This window comes from Aythya ferina (genome assembly GCF_964211825.1).
Source record: "Aythya ferina genome assembly, chromosome: 6".
Classification (NCBI taxonomy): domain Eukaryota; kingdom Metazoa; phylum Chordata; class Aves; order Anseriformes; family Anatidae; genus Aythya; species Aythya ferina.
In genome coordinates, this window is record NC_140303.1 from 311,269 (window position 1) to 338,595 (window position 27,327).

The 27,327-nt window shown below is 43.0% G+C and overlaps 1 long non-coding RNA gene across 1 annotated transcript in view; it reads left to right on the top strand.

The window, feature by feature from the left end:
• Nucleotides 1-10,517: 10,517 nt before the first annotated feature.
• LOC311439244 overlaps nucleotides 10,518-27,327 on the top strand; it is a 223,637-nt gene continuing 206,827 nt past the window's right edge. Inside the window, exon 1 of the long non-coding RNA XR_014694620.1 lies at nucleotides 10,518-10,792. This is a non-coding gene — a long non-coding RNA (uncharacterized lncRNA). The remainder of the gene's footprint in view (nucleotides 10,793-27,327) is intronic.

A 27,327-nucleotide genomic window follows, 5' to 3' on the forward strand; every position in this document is an offset into this window, starting at 1 on the left:
ACTATTATTATTATTATTATTACTATTATTATTATTTTGTCTTATTAAACTGTCTTTATCTCAACTCACGGGCTTCACTTTCCATTTCTCTCCCCCATCCCAGAGAGGGAGGGGGAGGGTGAGCGAACAGCTGCGTGGTGTTTAGCTGCCGGCCAGGTTAAACCACGACACACCTTTTACCCTAACATAATAATTCTGTGAAGGCATTAATGCTTGATTTAGAACTGAATACGTTGCCCCATAGCAATAAGAAATTTCACTTCCATTCCTCCCCTAGCTTCATTATAACCAGTGGAGGATCCGCTAGGGTAGATTCCCCAGGTCCCCGTTATTCCTGTTGAAATCAGGGGTTGATTACCCTAGGAAAAGGCTAGTCAATTTGTCCTCCAAAGCCAGGTCCAAACCGTTTTGTTTTATTTATTTATTTATTTATTTATTTATTTTCATTACATTTCAGAGTTGGTCCAAAAATTCCATAGGGCTTTCTTTTAGACCTTGTTGGAAGCATATTCTCAATTCCCAATTCATCCAGGTTTTAGTATTTACTTAACCGTTCATAATTTTCAGGATGATTCGGGTCTTAGTGGGGGTCGGTCGGGGAATGCAATTGTCCACAGTTCCCTGAACGGTCCCATCAGCAATCTGAGCTCGCACATGAACTCAGGTTGTTTTAAGAGTGTACGTCTTTTCTGTTTCTGTGACAACTCTCTCGGACCGATCATGGTCCCTTTGCCCTAAAGGGCTAACACCCATGATTTTAAGATCTCTGCCTCGGGCAGAGGCAGAACTATTAACATTCCTACATCCTCTTTCCCTGCTCATTCAACTTCAAACACCTTTAACACTTTCAACAACCCTTTTAACACTTCCTTTATCTTTCTCCAGCCTGTACTTCTCTAATGCCAACATCAAAGGTTCAGTCAGGGGCCAACTTAATTCCCTACCTTTTCCCACCAAGATGCTGAAACATCAGTATACAACATTTCATCCTGTTCTGCTTCTCAAAAAACAACATTAACTGTAGCAAAATATTATAGTTTAAAGTTCCGTTTAGGGGCCACTTTTCTCCACATTCCAGCTTATAAAGCGGCCACCACTGATTACGATATTTTATCAATGTTTTCCTGTTCACACTTCCACCGGCAGATCCTCCAATATCCTTCCAGTGACTTAAAACACATCCTAACACACTTTTCTTTAAAATTTCACTGCTTGTTTGCCCCCCCAGTTTCCAGTTTACACTTTCAGAATACACACGTTACTTACAAAAGCGTATCACAAAACGTATCACTCACAAAAATACGGGCACGCAATATCTTTCAGTAGCGATGCCACAAAACTACTATTACCAGCAATATTGCCAAAATCACAGTAACAATAGTCAGAGTCAAATTCCACATGCGAGAAGTCAGAAAACCGAACTGTGTAACACCGTAACGATATCTTTCTTATAACAATGCCACGAACCTACTATTACCACCAGGAAAATAGCCAAAATCGCAGTAACAAGAACCAGAGTTAAATACCATACTCCATGAGTCAGAAAACCGAAATAGACAACACAATTCCAGATGGACCTTAAAGCGAGCTCCTTCCTTAAGGTCCCCAAACATGTACTTATGGTGCTAACCACAAAGTATATACCAAACACTGCCTCGCAGAAGATCACCTTCTGACTTACAGACAGTTCCAGATGACCGGTCTACCAGAAAACCAAACCAGAATAAAGAATATACTCACTTACAATGATGGGGTCCTTGTCTGCCTCCGCAGTGATCCGGTGAGTCAAGGAGTCCCTCCGGGAAATCCCGGGGGTACCCTAGGGAGTCCTGTTCCCAGCAGGTCCTGCAGTCCGGCAGAGAGGTTGTCCCATCTGGGTCGCCAAATTGATTCAAAGATCGAAGCCGAAATTCCTTTAAGTGGTATATTCTTTATTGCAGCGCTGGATGCACGGGGGATCTCTCCACCTATCGTGCATACCCAAAGCAGAAAGCAGTCTTGAATTTATACAATCAATCTATCAATATTCTACAAGCACCTATACATATGCATTACCTATCCCCGCCTTCCCTCGCTTCTCATGCTAATTAGCCTTTTGGCACCTTGCGCCTGCGCAGAGCCTTCCAAGAATTGTGGGCAGGGGTCTTTGGGACGTGGGCAGGGGTCTTTGGGAGGAAGACCCCGAGTCTTCCTCACAGCGTACTTTTCACCTTTGGTCAGGAATCTGCTGAATTGGCATGTTTCTTAATTGCAAGAGCTGGTTGTTGCTAATTCTCCCGTTTGTTGTATCTTTATAATGAATTCCAATGTCCAGTTTCGAGATTTATAGTCCTTACATTCGTTTCTCTGTCCGCCTGCCGCTTCCTTATCATGAGTTCCAGTGTCTTGTTTCGAGATATACAGTCCTTGTCTGGGGATTGTCCTTGCCTCCCCAATACCTCCTTAATCAATCCCCCCTTTTCTTTTCCCATGCAAATTCTTTTGCATCAGATACTTCCATTATTTACAGTAACACAACAAAGCAGGCATCTAAACAACATGCACACAAATATTCCTAACACTACTAATACGATTAGAGCAATGAATACTTGTTTCAACCATTGGAAATTGGGCAACCAGGAGGTTAACTTAGTCCATAGTTCACTAAAACTCCATGAAAGATCATCTTTACTGATCTCATGTAGGATCCTTGTCTGCTTCCATATTTCTTCCAGGTCGGTAGAGATCCTTCCACTCTGATCTACATACATACAACAACTTGTGTTTATTACTGTACAGACTCCCCCTTGAGTGGCCAGTAACAAGTCTAGGGCCATCCGATTTTGGAATACTACCTGTGATAAACTAGATATCTCTTCTTGTTGAGCCTTTATAGCATCCAGAATTTTGTTTTCTAACTTCTCTATAATTGCAGAAATATTAACTATTGCCTTTTCCAATTCACTCACTCCTAACCATGGGATAAACCATCGCACAAAACTATGAAAAGGGGTGTGTCTCTCTACCAATGGATTGTTAATTTTTCATCTGATTCTCCGGATATGATTTCTCAAGTAACCTCGAGGCACTACATCATGTACTGTCATATTGGGGACTACCGCTCCAAGAGTGCAAGTTCCCTTCCAATTCTCAGGCAAGACCTTACGGGCTGTATCATTGCATAGCCAATACCACCCTTTTCCTTCTGGAACCGTCCAGCTGGTTGAATTTGTCCAGCCGCTAGTCGTACTAATATCAATTGTTCAATTACAAGATGTCTGATTTCCCACATAAGTAGTATCCGTATTTATACAATGCTGTTTTCCTATACCCTTAGGCGGGTTACACCTTTGTACACATACATAATAGGATTCTAACGGCATGAAGCTACTCACTTCTAGTTCCAAAACTGCTTAATGTTTTCGACCCCGAGATGTGTTTTCCCACAAATTAGTCCAAGATAAGTTTGCAGGCAAGGGAATCCCAATTAACGATACACCCTTATTCCCATGCTGTGGCAGATGGGTGCATACCCAACAGTTTGTCTTATTAGTTACTTGAGAAATTGTTTGTATTAAGGTCAGGTGTAAGTTCTCATCCCAAGTTGCCCACCCCAAATCCGAGAACCGCACCCCTGCAATCATTAGGATCTGGAAAACCGTAATTTTGTTGGTCCAATTGGAGTGGTGGTCCATATCCTCGCCGGGGCCTTCTTCACCCTTGAATTGTGGATCCAAGCTGCTTGCTTCTTAATCTTAATGGCGGTGTGTGTTGTCAGTAATACTTGGTATGCTCCCATCCACTTTCCTTCCATTTTTCCTGCACGGGTTGTCCTGAAAAAGTCTTTATAAAAATAAAATCCCCGAGCTTAAAGGGGTGGATTGGTTGATCCAACCCTCTAGCCCTGGTCCCTAAAACAAATTTATGTACTTTATTTAATTGTTTCTGAAGTTCAGTTATATAAGCATATAAATGTTCTGATCCTAACTGCGTTAGGTCCTCTCCACTAAATAGAAATTGCTATGGCCTTCCATATAAGATTTTGAAGGGACTCAAATTTCCTTTTATTCTAGGTTTAAATCTAATTCCAAGTAATGCTAAAGGGAGGGATTGAGGCCATGACAAATTAGCTTCTTATCCAATTTTAGCTATTTATTGTTTAATTAAATGGTTCATTTTTTCTACCTGTCCACTTGCCTGTGGTCTATAAGGAGTATGCAGTTGCCAATCTATCTTTAGAATCTTACTTATCTGTTCTACCACTTGTGCACAAAAATGTGAAACTCTATCAGAAGACATTGCTACTAGAATCCCAAAGCATGGTATTATTTCATTTAACAAGACTTTAACCACTTCTCTTGCTTTGTTTGTTCGACAGGGAAAGGCTTCAGGCCTTCCTGAAAACGTGTCAGTCAGAACCAGTAAATAATGATACCCCCCTTTTCTAGGGAGTTCTGAAAAATCAATTTGCCACTGTTGCCCCGAATAATTTCCTTTACCGATTATTCCAAATTTTATTCTATTCTTGGTATTGGGGTTATTGTGTAAGCAAATGCTACATTGTTGAGTTACTTGTTTTATCATATCGTCCCACTAATGTCGGACTCAGGCTCTTATGCGGTGTGCCAGCTCCCCAATGCGTTTTATTGTGTTCTGTAAGAACTATGGGCCATGTCAAACTAGAGGGTATTACTATGTGGTTATCTTTTAAATATACTCATCCATCTGGTTTCATTTTACCTTTCAAATCTTCAATTAATTTTAAGTCTTCTTTTGTATAATTTGGATATAGTTTGGATTTTACCGTCTGGTATCAAAGACAATGCCTTCACCTCAGTTATTTCAGCTGCCTGCTTAGCCTCTGCCAATCGATTTTCCAATTTCAAAATCGCTGTTCCCCTTTTGGTGTCCCTGACAATGCATGATAGCTACCTTTTCTGGTTGTTTTACAGCCTCTAACAATTTTAAAATTTCTTCAGCATACTTTGTGTTTTCACTGAGCGGTCAGCAATCCATGTTCTTTCCAAATTGCTCCATGAGCATGTACCACGCCGAATGTATATTTAGGATCTGTCCAAATATTTACCCTTTTTCCCGCTGCCAGTTCCAATGCTCTCGTGAGAGCAACTATCTCCGCCTTTTGAGCTGATGTTCCAGGGGGTAAAGGCTTAGACTCGATTACCTGCTGAGTAGTTGTTATAGCATATCCAGCTTTACGTTGTCTTTGCGTAACAAAACTGCTCCCATCCGTGAACCAAGTTTCTTCCGCATCTTCCATGGGCTCCTCCTTAAGGTCTGGTCGGCTGGAATACACAGTCTCTAGAGTTTCTAAACAATCGTGAATCACAGCTTGTGCCGGAGCATCACTAAGAAAAGAGGCTAGATTCACAATATGAATTATCACAATCTCCACGTCGTCCTGTTCTACCAATATTGCTTGATATTTCAAAATCATCAATTCTTGTTTAAGTTGTTTAAAGACTTTTTGTGCTTCTCCAGTCCAGACTAACTTTGACTGGTTAATCTTTATCAATTCACATAGAGGCTTTACCAATAGTCCATAATTATAAATCCAAAGGCGACACCAACCTGTCATTCCTAAAAAGCTTTGTAGCTCCTTTACCATTTGAGGTTCTGGAGTCCGGCAAATGACTTCCTTATGTTCAGTTCCTAGTTCTCGTTGTCCTTCCGAAATGTCAAATCCCAGATAGGTCACACTTTGTTGAGCCAGCTGGACTTTCTGTCAAGAGACTTGATATCCATTTAAACCCAGAAAATTAAGACGACTTATAGTCCATTGAATCCAACTCCCTTTAGTCTCGGTAGCTATTAAGAGATCATCTACATATTGTAACAAAGCACCTTCAGTGTCCGGAGGTATCCATGTTTCGAGTTCCCTTGCTAATTGGTTTCCAAAACTAGTGGGGCTATTCTTGAATCCTTGAGGTAGTAATGTCCACGTAAGCTGCGTCTTTCTGCCTGAATCGGGATTTTCCCATTCAAAGGCGAATAGGTTTTGGCTTTCTGTGGCTAAGCCTAGGCAGAAGAAGGCATCTTTTAAATCCAGTACGGTAAACCAGACTTGACTATTCTTTAATTTAGTCAGCAAAGTATAAGGGTTTGCCACTACTGGATGTATATCCTCAGTGATTTTATTTATGGCCCTCAAATCCTGAACTAGCCTATAGCTTTTTCATCTGCCTTTTTAATTGGCAATATGGGTGCATTGTATTCTGATTCACATTCAATCAATAATCCATACTGTAAAACTTTATCAATTATCTCTTTAATTCCTTTCCTATCTTCTATCCTCAAAGGATATTACTTAACCTTAACGGGTTTCTCTCCTGGCTTTAATTTAATAATTATTAAGGTCACATTTTTAGCTCTTCCAGGGACTTCGGTAGCCCAAACTCCTGGACATACTTGATCTGTGATCTCTAAAGGTATTTCACTTTTAGGGTCAGTTTGTATTAGTGCCAAGCTTAACACATTTATTAGTTGTTCTTCTCCTGTTCTTAATTCCATTTTCCCTTTTTCAAAGACAATTTCTGCTCCTACTTGCTCTAATAAATCTCTACCTAAGAGTGCCCATGAGGAGCTAGGCATAGATAAAAATCTGTGTATGCCCCATTGTTTCCCTAACTTGTACTTCAAAGGTTCACAAAAATAAGCCTTTTCGGTTACACCTTGTCCTGGTTTCAGTTAGAACAGAATTAATTTTCTTCCTAGTAGCTGGGAGAATGCTATGTTTTGGCTTAGGATGAGAAGAGTGCTGATAACACCCCGATGTTTCAGTTGTTGCAGAGCAATGCTTATACCAAGCCAAGGACATCTCAGCTTCTTGCTCTGTCCTGCCAACAGGCAGGCTGGGGGTGCAGTAAGAGCTGGGAGGGGACAGACCCAGGACAGGTGACCCAAACTAGCCAAAGGGGTATTCCATAGCATCTGACGTCAGGCTAAACAATACATAGGGGTGGCTAGCCAGGGGGAGGGGGCCGGACTGCTCGGGGTTAGGCTGGGCATCGGTCAGCGGGTGGTGAGCAATTGCATTGTGCATCACTTGTTTGTACACATTATTACTAGTGGTACTATTATCATCATAGTATTATTATTATTATTATTATTATTATTATTATTACTATTATTATTATTATTATTACTATTATTATTATTTTGTCTTATTAAACTGTCTTTATCTCAACTCACGGGCTTCACTTTCCATTTCTCTCCCCCATCCCAGAGAGGGAGGGGGAGGGTGAGCGAACAGCTGCGTGGTGTTTAGCTGCCGGCCAGGTTAAACCACGACACACCTTTTACCCTAACATAATAATTCTGTGAAGGCATTAATGCTTGATTTAGAACTGAATACGTTGCCCCATAGCAATAAGAAATTTCACTTCCATTCCTCCCCTAGCTTCATTATAACCAGTGGAGGATCCGCTAGGGTAGATTCCCCAGGTCCCCGTTATTCCTGTTGAAATCAGGGGTTGATTACCCTAGGAAAAGGCTAGTCAATTTGTCCTCCAAAGCCAGGTCCAAACCGTTTTGTTTTATTTATTTATTTATTTATTTATTTATTTTCATTACATTTCAGAGTTGGTCCAAAAATTCCATAGGGCTTTCTTTTAGACCTTGTTGGAAGCATATTCTCAATTCCCAATTCATCCAGGTTTTAGTATTTACTTAACCGTTCATAATTTTCAGGATGATTCGGGTCTTAGTGGGGGTCGGTCGGGGAATGCAATTGTCCACAGTTCCCTGAACGGTCCCATCAGCAATCTGAGCTCGCACATGAACTCAGGTTGTTTTAAGAGTGTACCTCTTTTCTGTTTCTGTGACAACTCTCTCGGACCGATCATGGTCCCTTTGCCCTAAAGGGCTAACACCCATGATTTTAAGATCTCTGCCTCGGGCAGAGGCAGAACTATTAACATTCCTACATCCTCTTTCCCTGCTCATTCAACTTCAAACACCTTTAACACTTTCAACAACCCTTTTAACACTTCCTTTATCTTTCTCCAGCCTGTACTTCTCTAATGCCAACATCAAAGGTTCAGTCAGGGGCCAACTTAATTCCCTACCTTTTCCCACCAAGATGCTGAAACATCAGTATACAACATTTCATCCTGTTCTGCTTCTCAAAAAACAACATTAACTGTAGCAAAATATTATAGTTTAAAGTTCCGTTTAGGGGCCACTTTTCTCCACATTCCAGCTTATAAAGCGGCCACCACTGATTACGATATTTTATCAATGTTTTCCTGTTCACACTTCCACCGGCAGATCCTCCAATATCCTTCCAGTGACTTAAAACACATCCTAACACACTTTTCTTTAAAATTTCACTGCTTGTTTGCCCCCCCAGTTTCCAGTTTACACTTTCAGAATACACACGTTACTTACAAAAGCGTATCACAAAACGTATCACTCACAAAAATACGGGCACGCAATATCTTTCAGTAGCGATGCCACAAAACTACTATTACCAGCAATATTGCCAAAATCACAGTAACAATAGTCAGAGTCAAATTCCACATGCGAGAAGTCAGAAAACCGAACTGTGTAACACCGTAACGATATCTTTCTTATAACAATGCCACGAACCTACTATTACCACCAGGAAAATAGCCAAAATCGCAGTAACAAGAACCAGAGTTAAATACCATACTCCATGAGTCAGAAAACCGAAATAGACAACACAATTCCAGATGGACCTTAAAGCGAGCTCCTTCCTTAAGGTCCCCAAACATGTACTTATGGTGCTAACCACAAAGTATATACCAAACACTGCCTCGCAGAAGATCACCTTCTGACTTACAGACAGTTCCAGATGACCGGTCTACCAGAAAACCAAACCAGAATAAAGAATATACTCACTTACAATGATGGGGTCCTTGTCTGCCTCCGCAGTGATCCGGTGAGTCAAGGAGTCCCTCCGGGAAATCCCGGGGGTACCCTAGGGAGTCCTGTTCCCAGCAGGTCCTGCAGTCCGGCAGAGAGGTTGTCCCATCTGGGTCGCCAAATTGATTCAAAGATCGAAGCCGAAATTCCTTTAAGTGGTATATTCTTTATTGCAGCGCTGGATGCACGGGGGATCTCTCCACCTATCGTGCATACCCAAAGCAGAAAGCAGTCTTGAATTTATACAATCAATCTATCAATATTCTACAAGCACCTATACATATGCATTACCTATCCCCGCCTTCCCTCGCTTCTCATGCTAATTAGCCTTTTGGCACCTTGCGCCTGCGCAGAGCCTTCCAAGAATTGTGGGCAGGGGTCTTTGGGACGTGGGCAGGGGTCTTTGGGAGGAAGACCCCGAGTCTTCCTCACAGCGTACTTTTCACCTTTGGTCAGGAATCTGCTGAATTGGCATGTTTCTTAATTGCAAGAGCTGGTTGTTGCTAATTCTCCCGTTTGTTGTATCTTTATAATGAATTCCAATGTCCAGTTTCGAGATTTATAGTCCTTACATTCGTTTCTCTGTCCGCCTGCCGCTTCCTTATCATGAGTTCCAGTGTCTTGTTTCGAGATATACAGTCCTTGTCTGGGGATTGTCCTTGCCTCCCCAATACCTCCTTAATCAGCCTGCACACAATTATCTGAGAATGAAAGCTGCTTTCCAGTAATTCAGAAAGCCAAGTTACGTCTCAGCCTTGAGCATCTCGGGCTTTTGGGCCTGTCTGTAACATTTGGCACCAGCACTAATACTTTTTTTGGCATATGTTTAGCGTTTGGGGCCTGTGTCTGGGATTTGGGCCCTGTCTCGAACCACTGGGGCTTTGTCCTGGGTTTTGGAGCCTGGCTCTAGAGTTCAGGGCCTGTGATTAGGCTTTTGGGGTCTGTGTCTGGGGGCCGGTATCTGGGGGCAAGGGGGGAGCTGCTTGTAGACCCTTGGGGCCAGCATTGAGGGGGTAGGGAGCTGACTCTACACCTTTGGGGCCTGCTTCTGGGGGCGGGGGGGGGTTGAGACCAGCATCTGGGGGAGGGGTGGGAGCTCTTTGTATTCCTTTGGAGCCTGTGTCGGGGGGCGGGGGGGGGGGGGAAGGGGAGGGTTGGTTGGGAGGTGCTTGTACATTGTTGGAGCCTGGGTTTGATTAAGGAGGTATTGGGGAGGTATTGGGGAGGCAAGGACAATCCCCAGACATGGACCGTATATCTCGAAACAAGACACTGAAACTCATGATAAGGAAGCGGCAGACGGACAGAGAAACAAACGTAAGGACTATAAATCTCAAAACTGGACATTGGAATTCATTATAAAGATACAAAAAACGGGAGAATTGGCAACAACCAGCTCTCGCAATTAAGAAACATGCCAATTCAGCAGATTCCTGACCAAAGGTGAAAAGTACCCTGTGAGGAAGACTCGGGGTCTTCCTCCCAAAGACCCCTGCCCACGTCCCAAAGACCCCTGCCCACAATTCTTGGAAGGCTCTGCGCAGGCGCAAGGTGCCAAAAGGCTAATTAGCATGAGAAGCGAGGGAAGGCGGGGATAGGTAATGCATATGTATAGGTGCTTGTAGAATATTGATAGATTGATTGTATAAATTCAAGACTGCTTTCCGCTTTAGGTATGCACGATAGGTGGAGAGATCCCCCGTGCATCCAGCGCTGCAATAAAGAATATACCACTTAAAGGAATTTCGGCTTCGATCTTTGAATCAATCTGGCACCCCAGATGGGACGACCTCTCTGCCGGACCGCAGGACCCGCTGGGGACAGGACTCCCTAGGGTACCCCCGGGATTTCCCGGAGGGACTCCTTGACTCACCGGATCACTGCGGAGGCAGACAAGGACCCCATCATTGTAAGTGAGTATATTCTCTATTCTGGTTTGGTTTTCTGGTAGACCGGTCATCTGGAACTGTCTGTAAGTCAGAAGGTGATCTTCTGCGAGGCAGTGTTTGGTATATACTTTGTGGTAAGCACCATAAGTATATTTGGGGACCTTAAGGAAGGAGCTCGCTTTAAGGTCCATCTGGAATTGTGTTGTCTATTTCGGTTTTCTGACTCATGGAGTATGGTATTTAACTCTGGTTCTTGTTACTGCGATTTTGGCTATTTTCCTGGTGGTAATAGTAGGTTCGTGGCATTGTTGTAAGAGAGATATCGTTATGGTGTTACACAGTTCGGTTTTCTGACTTACCGCATGGGGAATTTGACTCTGACTATTGTTACTGTGATTTTGGCAATATTGCTGGTAATAGTAGCTTTGTGACATCGCTACTGAAAGATATTGCGTGCCCGTATTTTTGTGAGTGATACATTTTGTGATACGCTTTTGTAAGTAACGTGTGTATTCTGAAAGTGTAAACTGGAAACTGGGGGGGCAAACAAGCAGTGAAATTTTAAAGAAAAGTGTGTTAGGTTGTGTTTTAAGTCACTGGAAGGATATTGGAGGATCTGCCGGTGGAAGTGTGAACAGGAAAACATTGATAAAATATCGTAATTAGTGGTGGCCGCTTTATAAGCTGGAATGTGGAGAAAAGTGGCCCCTAAACGGAACTTTAAACTATAATATTTTGCTACAGTTAATGTTGTTTTTTGAGAAGCAGAACAGGATGAAATGTTGTATACTGATGTTTCAGCATCTTGGTGGGAAAAGGTAGGGAATTAAGTTGGCCCCTGACTGAGCCTTTGATGATGGCATTAGAGAAGTACAGGCTGGAGAAAGATAAAGGAAGTGTTAAAAGGGTTGTTGAAAGTGTTAAAGGTGTTTGAAGTTGAATGAGCAGGGAAAGAGGATGTAGGAATGTTAATAGTTCTGCCTCTGCCTGAGGCAAAGATCTTAAAATCAGGGGTGTTAGCCCTTTAGGGCAAAGGGACCATGATGGGTCCGAGAGAGTTGTCACAGAAACAGAAAACCAGTTAACTCTTAAAACAACCTGAGTTCATGTGCGAGCTCAGATTGCCGATGGGACCGCTCAGGGAACTGTGGACAATTGCATTCCCCTGACCGACCCCCACTAAGACCCAAATCATCCTGAAAATTATGAACGGTTATGTAAATACTAAAACCTGGATGAATTGGGAATTGAGAATATGCTTCCAACAAGGTCTAAAAGAAACCCTTATGGAATTTTTAGACCAACTCTGAAATGTAATGAAAATAAATAAATAAATAAATAAATCAAAACGGTTTGGATCTGGCTTCGGAGGACAAATTGACTAGCCTTTTCCTAGGGTAATCAACCCCTGATTTCAACAGGAATAATGGGGACCTGGGGAATCTACCCTAGCGGATCCTCCACTGGTTATAATGAAGCTAGGGGAGGAATGGAAGTGAAATTACTTATTGATATGGGGCAACGTATTCAGTTCTAAATCAAGCATTAATGCCTTCACAGAATTATTATGTTAGGGTAAAAGGTGTGTCGTGGTTTAACCCGGCCGGCAGCTAAACACCACGCAGCTGTTCGCTCACCCTCCCCCTCCCTCTCTGGGATGGGGGAGAGAAATGGAAAGTGAAGCCCGTGAGTTGAGATAAAGACAGTTTAATAAGACAAAATAATAATAATAATAATAATAATAATAATAATAATAATAATAATAATAATAATAATACAATGATGATAATAGTACCACTACTAATAATGTGTACAAACAAGTGATGCACAATGCAATTGCTCACCACCCGCTGACCGATGCCCAGCCTAACCCCGAGCAGTCCGGCCCCCTCCCCCCGGCTAGCCACCCCTATGTATTGTTTAGCCTGACGTCAGATGCTATGGAATACCCCTTTGGCTAGTTTGGGTCACCTGTCCTGGGTCTGTCCCCTCCCAGCTCTTGCTGCACCCCCAGCCTGCCTGTTGGCAGGACAGAGCAAGAAGCTGAGATGTCCTTGGCTTGGTATAAGCACTGCTCTGCAACAATTGAAACATCAGGGTGTTATCAGCACTCTTCTCATCCTAAGCCAAAACATAGCATTCTCCCAGCTACTAGGAAGAAAATTAACTCTGTTCTAACTGAAACCAGGACAAGGTGTAACCGAAAAGGCTTATTTTTGTGATCCTTTGAAGTACAAGTTAGGGAAACAATGGGGCATACACAGATTTTTATCTATGCCTAACTCCTCATGGGTACTCTTAGGTAGAGATTTATTAGAGCAAGTAGGAGCAGAAATTGTCTTTGAAAAAGGGAAAATGGAATTAAGAATAGGAGAAAAACAACTAATAAATGTGTTAAGCTTGGCACTAATACAAACTGACCCTAAAAGTGAAATACCTTTAGAGATCACAGATCAAGTATGTCCAGGAGTTTAGGCTACTGAAACCCCTGAAAGAGCTAAAAATGTGACCTTAATAATTATTAAATTAAAGCCAGGAGAGAAACCCGTTAAGGTTAAGTAATATCCTTTGAGGATAGAAGATAGGAAAGGAATTAAAGAGATAATTAATAAATTTTTACAGTATGGATTATTGATTGAATGCGAATCAGAATACAATACACCCATATTGCCAATTAAAAAGGCAGATGAAAAAGCTATAGGCTAGTTCAGGATTTGAGAGCCATAAATAAAATCACTGAGGATATACATCCAGTAGTGGCAAACCCTTATACTTTGCTGACTAAATTAAAGAATAGTCAAGTCTGGTTTACCGTACTGGATTTAAAAGACGCCTTCTTCTGCCTAGGCTTAGCCACAGAAAGCCAAAACCTATTCGCCTTTGAATGGGAAAATCCCGATTCAGGCAGAAAGACGCAGCTTACGTGGACATTACTACCTCAAGGATTCAAGAATAGCCCCACTATTTTTGGAAACCAATTAGCAAGGAAACTCGAAACATGGATGCCTCCGGACACTGAAGGTGCTTTGTTACAATATGTAGATGATCTCTTAATAGCTACCGAGACTAAAGGGAGTTGTATTCAATGGACTATAAGTCGTCTTAATTTTCTGGGTTTAAATGGATATCAAGTCTCTTGACAGAAAGTCCAGCTGGCTCAACAAAGTGTGACCTATCTGGGATTTGACATTTCAGAAGGACAACGAGAACTAGGAACTGAACATAAGGAAGTCATTTGCCAGACTCCAGAACCTCAAATGGTAAAGGAGCTACAAAGCTTTTTAGGAATGACAGGTTGGTGTCGCCTTTGGATTTATAATTATGGACTGTTGGTAAAGCCTCTATGTGAATTGATAAAGATTAACCAGTCAAAGTTAGTCTGGACTGGAGAAGCACAAAAAGTCTTTAAACAACTTAAACAAGAATTGATGATTTTGAAATATCAAGCAATATTGGTAGAACAGGACGACGTGGAGATTGTGATAACTAATATTGTGAATCTAGCCTCTTTTCTTAGTGATGCTCCGGCACAAGCTGTGATTCACGATTGTTTAGAAACTATAGAGACTGTGTATTCCAGCCGACCAGACCTTAAGGAGGAGCCTATGGAAGATGCGGAAGAAACTTGGTTCACGGATGGGAGAAGTTTTGTTACACAAGGACAACGTAAAGCTGGATATGCTATAACAACTACTCAGCAGGTAATCGAGTCTAAGCCTTTACCCCCTGGAACATCAGCTCAAAAGGCGGAGATAGTTGTTCTCACGAGAGCATTGGAACTGGCAGCGGGAAAAATGGTAAATATTTGGACAGATTCTAAATATACATTCGGCGTGGTACATGCTCATGGAGCAATTTGGAAAGAACATGGATTGCTGACCGCTCAGTGAAAACACAAAGTATGCTGAAGAAATTTTAAAATTGTTAGAGGCTGTAAAACAACCAGAAAAGGTAGCTATCATGCATTGTCAGGGACACCAAAAGGGGAACAGCGATTTTGAAATTGGAAATCGATTGGCAGAGGCTAAGCAGGCAGCTGAAATAACTGAGGTGAAGGAATTGTCTTTGATACCAGACGGTAAAATCCAAACTATATCCAAATTATACAAAAGAAGACTTAAAATTAATTGAAGATTTGAAAGGTAAAATGAAACCAGATGGATGAGTATATTTAAAAGATAACCACATAGTAATACCCTCTAGTTTGACATGGCCCATAGTTCTTACAGAACACAATAAAATGCATTGGGGAGCTGGCACACCGCATAAGAGCCTGAGTCAGACATTAGTGGGACGATATGATAAAACAAGTAACTCAACAATGTAGCATTTGCTTACACAATAACCCCAATACCAAGAATAGAATAAAATTTGGAATAATCGGTAAAGGAAATTATTCGGGGCAACAGTGGCAAATTGATTTTTCAGAACTCCCTAGAAAAGGGGGGTATCGTTATTTACTGGTTCTGACTGACACGTTTTCAGGAAGGCCTGAAGCCTTTCCCTGTCGAACAAACAAAGCAAGAGAAGTGGTTAAAGTCTTGTTAAATGAAATAATACCATGCTTTGGGATTCTAGTAGCAATGTCTTCTGATAGAGTTTTCACATTTTTGTGCACAAGTGGTAGACCAGATAAGTAAGATTCTAAAGATAGATTGGCAACTGCATACTCCTTATAGACCACAGGCAAGTGGACAGGTAGAAAAAATGAACCATTTAATTAAACAATAAATAGCTAAAATTGGATAAGAAGCTAATTTGTCATGGCCTCAATCCCTCCCTTTAGCATTACTTGGAATTAGAGTTAAACCTAGAATAAAAGGGAATTTGAGTCCCTTCAAAATCTTATATGGAAGGCCATAGCAATTTCTATTTAGTGGAGAGGACCTAATGCAGTTAGGATCAGAATATTTATATGCTTATATAACTGAACTTCAGAAACAATTAAATAAAGTACATACATTTGTTTTAGGGACCAGGGCTAGAGGGTTGGATCAACCAATCCACCCCTTTAAGCTCGGGGATTATATATATATAAAGACTTTTTCAGGACAACCCGTGCAGGAAAAATGGAAGGAAAGTGGATGGGAGCATACCAAGTATTACTGACAACACACACCGCCATTAAGATTAAGAAGCAAGCAGCTTGGATCCACAATTCAAGGGTGAAGAAGGTCCCGGTGAGGATATAGACCACCACTCCAATTGGACCAACAAAATTACGGTTTTCCAGATCCTAATGATTGCAGGGGTGCGGTTCTTGGATTCGGGGTGGGCAACTTGGGATGAGAACTTACACCTGACCTTAATACAAACAATTTCTCAAGTAACTAATAAGACGAACTGTTGGGTATGCACCCATCTGCCACAGCATGGGAATAAGGGTGTATCGTTAATTGGGATTCCCTTGCCTGCAAACTTATCTTGGACTAATTTGTGGGAAAACACATCTTGGGGTCGAAAATATTAAGCAGTTTTGGAACTAGAAGTGAGTAGCTTCATGCCGTTAGAATCCTATTATGTATGTGTACAAAGGTGTAACCCGCCTAAGGGTATAGGAAAACAGCATTGTATAAATACGGATACTACTTATGTGGGAAATCAGACATCTTGTAATTGAACAATTGATATTAGTACGACTATTCAACCAGCTGGACGGTTCCAGAAGGAAAAGGGTGGTATTGGCTATGCAATGATACAGCCCGTAAGGTCTTGCCTGAGAATTGGAAGGGAACTTGCACTCTTGGAGCGGTAGTCCCCAATATGACAGTACATGATGTAGTGCCTCGAGGTTACTTGAGAAATCATATCCGGAGAATCAGATGAAAAATTAACAATACAATGGTAGAGAGACACACCCCTTTTCATAGTTTTGTGCGATGGTTTATCACATGGTTAGGAGTGAGTGAATTGGAAAAGGCAATAGTTAATATTTCTGCAATTATAGAGAAGTTAGAAAACAAAATTCTGGATGCTATAAAGGCTCAACAAGAAGAGATATCTAGTTTATCACAGGTAGTATTACAAAAGCGGATGACCCTAGACTTGTTACTGGCCACTCAAGGGGGAGTCTGTACAGTAATAAACACAAGTTGTTGTATGTATGTAGATCAGAGTGGAAGGATCTCTACCGACCTGGAAGAAATATGGAAGCAGACAAGGGTCCTACATGAGATCAGTAAAGATGATCTTTCGTGGAGTTTTAGTGAACTATGGAATAAGTTAACCTCCTGGTTGCCCAATTTTCAATGGTTGAAACAAGTGTTCATTGCTCTAATCGCATTAGTAGTATTAGGAATATTTGTGTGCATGTTGTTTAGATGCCTGCTTTGTTGTGTTACTGTAAATAATGAAAGTATCTGATGCAAAAGAATTTGCATGGGAAAAGAAAAGGGGGGATTGATTAAGGAGGTATTGGGGAGGTATTGGGGAGGCAAGGACAATCCCCAGACATGGACCGTATATCTCGAAACAAGACACTGAAACTCATGATAAGGAAGCGGCAGACGGACAGAGAAACAAACGTAAGGACTATAAATCTCGAAACTGGACATTGGAATTCATTATAAAGATACAACAAACGGGAGAATTAGCAACAACCAGCTCTTGCAATTAAGAAACATGCCAATTCAGCAGATTCCTGACCAAAGGTGAAAAGTACACTGTGAGGCAGACTCGGGGTCTTCCTCCCAAAGACCCCTGCCCACGTCCCAAAGACCCCTGCCCACAATTCTTGGAAGGCTCTACGCAGGCGCAAGGTGCCAAAAGGCTAATTAGCATGAGAAGCGAGGGAAGGGGGGGATAGGTAATGCGTATGTATAGGTGCTTGTAGAATATTGATAGATTGATTGTATAAATTCAAGACTGCTTTCTGCTTTGGGTATGCACGATAGGTGGAGAGATGCCCCGTGCATCCAGCGCTGCAGTAAAGAATATACCACTTAAAGGAATTTCGGTTGATCTTTGAATCAGGTTGAGGGAGGAGGTTTGGAGCTGCTTCTACACCTTTGGGCCTGGCATCGGGGGTAGGGTTTGGGTGCTGGTTGTAGGGGCCTGTGTTTGGGGGGGGGGGCTTGGGACCTGCGTCTGGGGGAGGGGTGGGAGCTGCTTGTACACCTTTGGGGCCTGCATCTGTGGGGGGTCAGGGCCTGTGTCTAGCGGGCTGGGAACTGCTTGTACAATGTAGGAATCTGTTTCTGCAGGGTGGCTGGGAGCTGTTTGTACAACTTTGGGGCCAGCATCTGGGGGTGGCTGGGAGCTGCCTGTACACTGTAGGGGCCTGTGTTTGTGGGGGCCTTGGGGGCCTCCCTCGGGGCGGGGGGGAGGGTTGGGAGCTGCTTGTATAGGGTAGGGGGCCTGCCTGGCAGGGGTTGGGAGCTGCTTGTAGAATTTGGGTCGCTGTGTCTGGGGGGGCGGTTGTGGCCTGTGTCTCAGGGGTGTTGGGAACTGGTTGTACACCTTTGGGTCCTGTCTCAGGGGGGGAGCTACTTGTACACTTTTGGGGTCTGTATTTGAGGGGGGTTGGGAGCTGCTTGTGCACTTTTGGACCTATGTTTAGGCTGGTTGGGAGTTGCTCATGCATTCTAGGTGCCTCCCTTTTGAGAAGGGTTGGGGCCTGCATCTGTGGGTGGTTGGGAGCTGTTTGTACACTATAGGGGCCATGGTCTTGGAGGGGGGTCTGGGCTGTTTATACACCTCTGTGGCCTGTGTTTGGGGGGGGGGGGGGGGGGTGGGCCTGTGCCTGGGGAAGTTGGGAGCTGTTTGTTCACTCTAGGAGCCTCCATTTGGGGGTCTTTGGGGCCTCCCTTTGAGGGGGAGGGAGTTGGGAGTTGGTTGTACACCTCCGCATCCCGTGTCTTGGGGGGGGTGGGGGGAGTGGGACCGGTCTCTGAAGGGGCGGGTTGTGAGCTGCTTGTACACGTGTGTCGGGGGGGAGGGTAGGGGGGTTGGCGGGGGGCGGGTCCGGGTCTTGGGCCAGTGTCTGGGTGGAGTCCAGTTCTTGGGAGGGGGTGGTGGGGTAGGAGCTGCTTGTGGGCAGTTGGGGTCTGCATCTGGGTGTGGTTGGTGCCTGCTTCTGTTGGCAGTTTGGGGCCTGCTTGTAGACTTGTGCAGCCTGGGTTTGGGGGCTTTTCTGTAACGTTTGGGGCCTGCATTTTTGCTTTGGGATGCATCTTGAGCTTTTGAGGCCTAGCAGTAGCATTTGGGGCCTGCATCTGGGGCTTTTCTGTAGCATTTTGGTTGCGTATTTGTGATTTGGGGCCTGTATCGTGGGTTTTGCCTTTTTTGTAGTTTCCATCTTTGTGTGTGTGTGTTTCGTTGTTGGTTGTCTGGGGTTAGGGGCAGTTTGGGGTTTGGATTAAGGTCAGTGTCATTAGCGTTAGGGGGTTGATAATAAGGGTTAGGGTTGTGGTTAGAGTTGTTAGGTTTAAGGGGAATAAGGATTTCAGGGTAAGGGGATCAAGGTTGTGGGAATAAAAATGTTGTTTTTGCGCAGTTACATCCTGTAGAGGGAAGGAAGGTGGTATTGAGATATGCTTGCAGTGATAAGACAGCTTAACAGTGTGAAATGAGTTCATCTGATTCGTGTCAATATGGAACAATGCTAGGGCCGCATGATATGATGAAAAGTCTGAGAAAACCAGAGTGGTTAATATATATAGTTCTTGAATCTTGCAAAGGAATGGTCCAGCAATTCGGGTCAATAGGGGATAAGAGAACAAAGGGGTTTCAGAATAACTGCTAACTATTACAACTGTTGCATGGGACACTATGCAAGTGTCTGCCATCCAGCCAAGATGGACAAAGGAGATGGACAAGAGAAAAGCCTGGGAGGAAGACTACGAGCCTTCAGTACGAGCGGCCCCCAGAGGGACCACCGGAGACTGATAACGCCTGCACCAGTGGGAGGGTTTGGATTCTGGGAACTAATTAGAATAACCCTGCCTTTTGTAGAAGTAGTAATGAATATGTATTAGCCTAGCAGCATAAAAACCAGCCGCCTGATGTAACTTGTGTGCGTCTTGGTGGAGCAGAGACTCCTGGCGCACCCAGCGCTGCTTGCTTACCTCTATTCATTTAATAAATTGTAAATTTCAATTGCAATCCTATTTGGGACCCAGTCATTTATTACAAGCGGGCGCTCGTCCGGGAGGGCTTTGGTTCCTGATTTCTGGTTTGATCTAGGAGAGGCACCCCCACCATTTGGTGGCTGCTGTTTGAGTCAGGTCGGAACTAATGGCATCTTGAACCTGAATAAAGGTAAGCAACGTTTCTGATTCTTTTTTTCAGCTCCCTTGCCAGCTGCAGCACTATATTTTGCCCGTAACTGTGTGTGTGAAGATCCGAACGAAGATGACGGAGTCGTAAGCATTTAAAGCGTATACCGTTCGGTTGGGTGGGGTTCGGTTGCCTGTGTGTGTAAGAGTGTGACTGAGATGGAACTTAGTTCCGAAGCGATTGTGGAAGTCTTCTAACCGCGGTTCCAATCTCCCGCGAGGGACTTGGCCGGTGAAGGACCGAAGGGATTCCTATAGGATTTGTGGGTGTGTGATAGGTCCTCGACCCCCTGCAAGACACTCTTACTAAGGTAACCAAGGGCTGTGGGAATTGCCAGAGTAAAATTCCTAGATGGGTCAGACAAAATCAAAGACCAGAGACCAGAAGAAAGGGAGCAAATTACCAGTCATACCACCAGAAAGTCCATTAGGAATAACGATTCGAAATTGGAATGATAGGGACCCCAGAAAAGGAAAAAGTAAATTAAAAATGGTCCAGTATTGTGTGACAGAATGGCCAAAGGAGCCTTTAAGACTACATGTCTTTTGGCCTGTTTTTGGATCCTTCGAAGACTGGATTTGCCAGGCCTTAAATATCCATGTTAATTCAAAGGAAGCTTTTAGCCAGGAAGAAAGTGATTATGCAGGATTATGGATCAGGAGGACTTCACGTCCTTTTCCAGCCTCAATATTTACACTAAAAGCAGGTAAGAAATTTGAAGAACAAGAAGAACATGAAAAAGAAAAAGAAGATAAACGTGAGCCGTTGGATAAGCTACCACCTCCATATCCTAACAATCCACTCCCGGCAGCTCCCCCTCTGGTGGCTGTGGTATCGCCACCAGTACCACCGTTGCCCCAGCTTCCACCACCAACAGCACCAGAATTAGACCGACCTCCGGCCGCATGCAGGAGAAGCAGGACGGACGTATCTGAGAGGGCTTCTCTATATCCCTTAAGGGAGGTAACTGGTGTATAACTGGTGCGCGTCTTGGTGGAGCAGAGACTCCCGGCGTACCCAGCACTGTTTGCTTACCTCTATTCATTCAGTGAATTGTAAACTTTGATTGTAATCCTATTTGGGACTTTTATTTATTATAACAGACAAGCTTGTAAAACGCAGACAACCAGAATCCTTACAGCAATTAGGTGGAAATCACGGCGTAAGAAACATTACCACCTCAAAGAGTAAAAACCTCAAAAGAAATGTGACTTGTAACAGGCCAGCAGCTGTGTATTTTCTGTGAAGCACCAGCTAGATTATGAACCTTGAATAGCACAGTTAAAGGGGAAACAGGGGAGGGTCGGGAGGGTCCCGGTCCTCGGCAGAAAAAAAAAGTGTATAAACTGTGTATGGAATTAGTAGGCACCCTCCTGCTTGTGGGACACCCGCCATTGTAATCTCGAATAATAATGCTACTGTACTGAGATCCTCGACTCAGCCTATGCTATTTGCTACAGATTGATTCAGGGTTTTAAGGTTTCAGGGATTGGGCACTAGGGTTGGGTTTCAGGGTAAGGGGTTTCAGGGTTTATGTTTAGGATTTTAAGGTTTTTAGGGTTGGAGTTTTAACGGTTAGGGTTTTAAGGATTTGGGGGTTAGGGTTTTAAGGGTTTCAGGGTTAGCGTGTTAGGGTATTAGAGTTTTTTGGGTTGTAGTGTTGATATGTTTTTTAGGGTTAGAGTCTTAAGGTTTTATTTTTGGTCAGTTATTTACGGTTAGGGTTTTAAGATCTTTTTTTTTTTTTTTTTTTTTTTTTTTTTTCAGGTTAGGTTCTCCAGGTCCAGGGTTTTGAGTATCCTAATTTTGGGGGTTTGGATTTTGAGCATCTTAATTTTGGGGGTTAGGCTTTTGTGTGCCCTAATTTTTTGGGATCGGCTTTCAAGCATCCTAAGTAGTTGGGTTAGGGTTTTGAGCATCTTAATATTTTGGGTCTGGGTAATGAGCATCCTCAGTTTTCAGGATAGGGTTTTGAGCATCTTAATGTTTCCAGGATAGGGTTTGGAGCGTCCTAATGTTTTGGGTTGGGGCTTTGAGCGTCCTAATGTTTTTGGGTTAGGGTTTGGAGCGTCCTAAATTTTCAGGATAGGGTTCTGAGCATCTCAGTGTTTCCAGGATAGGGTTTTGAGCGTCCTAAGTATTTGGGATAGGTCTTTGAGCTTCCTAATGTTTTCCGGATAGGGTTTGGAGCATCTTAATGTTTTGGGTTTGGGTTTTGAGCATCCGAATGTTTTTGGGTTAGGGCTTGGAGCATCCTAATGTTTTTGGGTTAGGGCTTTGAGCGTCCTGTTTTCGGGATAGGGTTTTGAGCGTCCAAAGTTTTTGGGTTTGGGTTTTGAGCGTCCAAAGTGTTATAAGTTGCCCCCTTAATTAATTTTCAGAGAGCATTGTATTAATCATAGAAAGGAATTTATTGAGTAAGCAAACATCAAGCAAAACAGCACTGGGCAGCCGGGGAGTCTCAGCTCCGCCAACGGCATGCACCTCACCCCTGCCAGGGTCCCTTTTTATACCTTGCTAATTCTGGGATTACTCAGCACATCCTGGTATATTCTGCGACTGCGCGCACTGTTGCTATGTTCCCTCAACATAACCCTAAAATTAACCGTAACCATTACCCTAACACTTATCCTTACCTAACCCTAACCCTAACCCTTACTCTAACTTTTAACCCTGACCCATAACCTTAGACTTCCCCTACCCTTACCCTTACTCTTCCCCTTACCCTAACCCTTACCCTTACACTTACGGTTACCATTAACCTTACCCTTACCCGAACACTTACCCTTACCCTATCCCTTACACTAATCCTTATCCATACAACTTCCGCTTACCCTAACACTTAACCTTAACCTAACCCTAACCCTAAACCTTACCTGAACCCTTACCCTGACCCTTACATTAACCCTAACCCTAAAACTTAACCTTAACCTTACCCTTAACCTTAACCTAATACTTACCCTTACTTTTCCCTCACCCTAACCCTAAAATTAACCCTAACCATTACCCCAACACTTACCCTTACCCTAACCCTTACCCTTACCATAACCCATACTCTAACACATACTTCTACCCGTACCCGTACCCTTACCGTAACCCTTACCCTTACCGTTACCGTAACCCTTACCCTTACCCTATCCCTTACCCTTAACCTAACCCTAAACCTTACCCTTATCCTAACACTTACCCTTACCGTAAACCTTACCCTTTCTGCTACACTTACCCTTAGCCTAAATCTAAACCTTACACTTACCCTTAGCCTAACCCTCGCCCTTACCATTACCCATACCCTTATTCTTACCCTTACCGTAACCCTACGGTTACCATTAACCTTACCCTTACCCTAACACTTATCCTGAACCTAACCCTTACCCTAAACCTTACCCCAACCCTTATCCTGACCCTTACATTAACCCTAACCTCTACCCTAAACCTTACACTTACTTTTAACCTTAACCTTACCCTTAACATTAACTTAATACTTACGCATACATTTTCCTGACTTTAACCCTAAAACTAACCCTAACCCTTACACTTACCCTAACCCTAACCCTAACCCTTACTCTAACCCTTACCCTGACCTGTACCCTTACACTTACCTTTACCCTTATACTTACCCTAATTCTTACCCATACCATAACCCATACCCTAACACATATTTGTACCCTTAACCTTACCCTTACCCTTACTCTATCTGTTACCCTTACGCTTACCCTTAACATAAACCTTACCCTTGACCTTACCCTTACCATAAGCCCTACAACAACACTTACATGTACACTTACGCTTACACTTACCCTAGCAATTACTCGTACAATTACCCTTACCCTTACCCTTACCCTTAACCTAAGCCGAAACCTTAAACCTTACAGTAAACCTTACCCTTTCTGCTACACTTACCCTTAGCCTAAATCTAAACCTTACACTTACCCTTACTGTAACCCTCACCCTTACTGTTGCCAATACCCTTACTCTTACCCTTACCCTAACCCTTCTCCTTACACTTACTGTTACCTTTAACATTACCCTTACCCTAACACTTACACTTATCCTTATCCATACCCTTACCCTTACCCTAATCCTTACCCTTAACCTAACCCTAACCCTAAACCTTACCCCAGCCCTTACCCTGACCCTTACATTAACCCTAACCCTTACCCTAAAAGTTACACTTACTCTTAACCTTAACCTTACCCTTAACTATTACCCTAACACTTACCCTTATGTTTCCCTCACCCTAACCCTAAAATTAACCCTAACCATTACCCTAACCCTTACCCTTACCCTAACCCTTACCCTTACCATAACCCATATCCTAACACGTACTTGTAGCCTTAACTTTACCATTCCCCTTACCCTTACCTTTACTGTCTCCGTTACCCTTACACTTACACTTAACATAAACCTTAAAGTTAACCTAACCCTTGTTATAAATGGCTCAGGATTCAAATTAGGATTAAATAAAAAAATAGGATTTATTGAAAGAATATAAAGGAATGGAGGTAAGCAAACAGCGCTGGGTGCACCGGGAGTCTCCGCTCCACCAGGACGCACACCAGTTACATCAAGCAGCTGATTTTTATGCTCCTAGACTAATACATATTCATTACTACTTCTAAAAAAAATAGATTATTAAAATTAGCTTCCGGGGTGCAGTCCCTCCTACTGGAGCATGCGCAGTCTCCTCTGGGGTCTCTTCTGGGGGTCTCTAGGGGTCTTTCATGCTGAAGGCTCGTAGTCTTCCTCTCCCCCTTTGTACTTACTTGGCACCATACCAAGTTTATAGAACATTCTCTTCAAGACTTGTCTCCCAGCCGTCCTTCAGCTTCTTTTTCCTTCCTCTTAATCTCTCGGCCCCCCTAACCAGATACCAAAGATCCGCATAGTATCCCATAACAGTCACTAGTTGTTATCAGTTGTTCTGAAACTCCCAGACATCAAACACAAACAGCTTCACGAGTAATTAAAACATTCTTCCCCAGCCATTCACAGACACATCTATAGCAGTGTTAGAAATAGAAGTCCGGAATAACAAAAGCAAACAGGTTCATAAATTTAAGGAGTGATAAATTGACTAGAATGAGGGGGAGACTGGGACACACTGCAGCTGAGGTTCAAGAATTAAATTGCCAGTGCAGGGCCCAGAGGCAGACAGGATTCAAACAGAATTGTTCTTTATGGACACGAATTGTTAAAACATTCCTCACAATCCCTTATCTTCTTTTTAACATCCCCAATTCGTGTCTCTTCTGTTATTAATAATTGGATTTCATCAGTTTGTTCTTGGAGGGTCCAATTCTTAAGCATCATAATTGACATATTCCCTTCTTTTTTTAATGAAGTTATTACAAATGTACTATTTATCACCCGGTGTATTAATAATGTAAGACAAGGTATCATACAAGGTACAAATAATAACGTAATTACACCACATAACAATAAAAATAACACTCTTTTGACCCATGGTCCACCAGGCAGCCATGAAAATAAATCCCATTCCATATCCTTCCAGGTTTGTGTTTGCTCGCTCACCTCCCCCCTCCTTCTCTGGGATGGGAGAGAGAAATGGGAAAGTGAAGCCTGTGAGTTGAGATAAAAACAAGAAGATAATAACAATAATGATGATAATAGTACTACTAGTAATAATGTGTACGAAACAAGTGATGCACAATGCAATTGCTCACCACCTGCTGTCCGATGCCCAACCTAACCCCGAGCAGTCCGGCCCTCCTCCCAGCCTGCCTGCTGGCAGGACAGTGAGAAGCTGAATTTGGCTTGGTCCTTGGCTTGGTGTAAGCACTGCTCTGTAACAATTAAAAACAATTAAAACATCAGCATATTATTAACATTCTTCTCATCCTAAACCAGAACATAACATTCTATCAGTTACTAGGAAGAAACACCTTTTCATCAATCTTTAAACAGTAATTACTAAAGTTAAATTTTCCACAGACTTCTCCTTCTTGTGCTAGCAAACAATCCAAAGCTAGGCAATTTTGATACAAAGCAGTTCTCATCTTTATAACTCATTTAGATCAGTTCTCATCATTTATAACTATTTCTATTACAGCTAATAACCTAATTATTCTATTAAGTATATATACTGAGGTCCTATAGCCCCAGGATCTGTCTTCTGCCCATGTAGCTGGATCATAATAGGCAAACGCCTTCAGGGTCGATTCAGACTTGTGTTACCGTTCGGCCTGTCAGGGTGATCCAGCTCCTGTAAAACGAATCACAATTTTATATAGGTTTAAAAAAGAGGTTTTTTATGTTATTTTCTCGGGACAACCTGATCTTAGTGTGGGAGAAGTCCAGTCGAGGCCCTCTCATTCGGCAGTCAATACCGATAGGGGTTGCCTCCCTCGGTAGACCATACACACCACAGTGGAGGGTCCTGCCCCAGTCTTGCCTTCTCCCTTTTCTCCCTTTAGGCTTGTCCTTTTTATTTGGCATCCTTAATTCATGCAGAGCCTCGTTGCCAGAATATTAGTTCTCCCTTAGCTTGAGTTTCAGTTTCCCAGGAGCGGACTCAACCCTCCAAGTTTCAGTAGTTACTGGTCCTTTTATTCTGGATGCGTGGGTCCCTTTCTGCAGTTCTCACAGCTGTTTCAGTAGTCAGTAAAACAAGGTACAGTCCCTCACATCGAGGGTTCAGTGATTCTTCCCTCCCGTGGCTGCTTGTTGAAACACTTTATTTTTTATCTTCTGACAAGTTAAATAGCAGTTATTTAATTTGCTTTGCCGTATGGCCCTTTCCAGGTTCCTGTAGCAGGATTCATCTGATAGCCTTTCAGGTTGATACAGATTTGACTACAGGGTTTTGGCATTCATCACTATCTCCACAGTTTCACAGCTGGACAGTCACATTCATTTATGTTGCATTCCTTCAGGGGCTCATCACCCCAGTCCTTGCAGTCTCTCTGCTGGTTACACACTTTATTGATATCTATGCATTCTCCACTTCTGCACTTGAATTTGCCAGGTCCAGAGCACTGAATAACATTGTTACAGTTTGCTTCATCAGTGCCATCCAGACAGTCTCTCACACCACTGCACTGCCTACTCCCATGGACACAGTTCACATCTGAACTGGTCTGGCCTACAGGTCCAGGAAGGGCAGTTAATTTCATCTCTTCCATCCTTACAGTAAGGATCTCTATCACATCGCCACAATTCTCTTCATCTTCTCCACTGTCACAGTCTTTTTCACCATCACATTTCCATGACACTGTTCTCATATGACACAGCTCAGCACTTTCATCAGACCCATCTTCAC